Source organism: Arachis duranensis, chromosome 10, assembly GCF_000817695.3.
Source record: "Arachis duranensis cultivar V14167 chromosome 10, aradu.V14167.gnm2.J7QH, whole genome shotgun sequence".
NCBI lineage: Eukaryota > Viridiplantae > Streptophyta > Magnoliopsida > Fabales > Fabaceae > Arachis > Arachis duranensis.
This window is the reverse complement of record NC_029781.3, coordinates 101,815,619-101,816,388: the sequence shown is the minus strand read 5'-3', so window position 1 is coordinate 101,816,388 and position 770 is coordinate 101,815,619.

The window sequence follows — 770 nt, the reverse complement described above, 5'->3', positions numbered from 1 at the left end:
GGCACTACTCCAACGGTGGTTATTGGCTCACCACTATAAATACACTGACACCCCTCAGGTATCTCTAAGCCCAATACTCTCTAGACCTGCTAACACCCTTGCTAACTTAGGCATCGGAGTGTCTTTGCAGGTACCACCCCCCATTCACTCACGTACACAAGTCGGAAGGAGGCTCCAGCGAACGAACCTACTCGAAAGCCACCCTCCGCAGACAATTGGGCCAACCAACGTCATCCATTCTATTAATCTCCGGTTACCCACCGTAACATTGGCGCCGTTGCCGGGGACCCGAGAGATCATCCATAGATGGCGGACAGATCCCACGAAGAAGGCCATGTGGAGACAGATTCTGAACAAGAGAATCTGGACACAGGCAATAACGATGTGGATTTCACCCTCCACCAGGAAATCGATAATCAACACAGGGAAGGCACCTCCGGAGTAAAAAACCCAAAGGTAAACTCCTCAGAAGGGCGCGAGTCAGAAAAAGAAGGACCACCCCATGTAACTGAACTCATGGGATTAGTCCACAGCCGCCTGGAGCAGTTAGAGCAGGAGCGAGAGCGGCAAAAGAAAACTGAAAAGAGCCTAAAAGAGGAGATGGAACGACGAAAAGAGTTAGAAAGAAAACTCTTAAAGTTGGAATCCTCCCTCAAGAGTCACAACTCCCGCGACGAACAAGAAGAACAACTCTCGGGCGGAGAGGATCCTTTCAGCGAGGACATAATGAGGGCAAAAGTTCCGAGGAACTTCAAAAGCCCTGATATGGA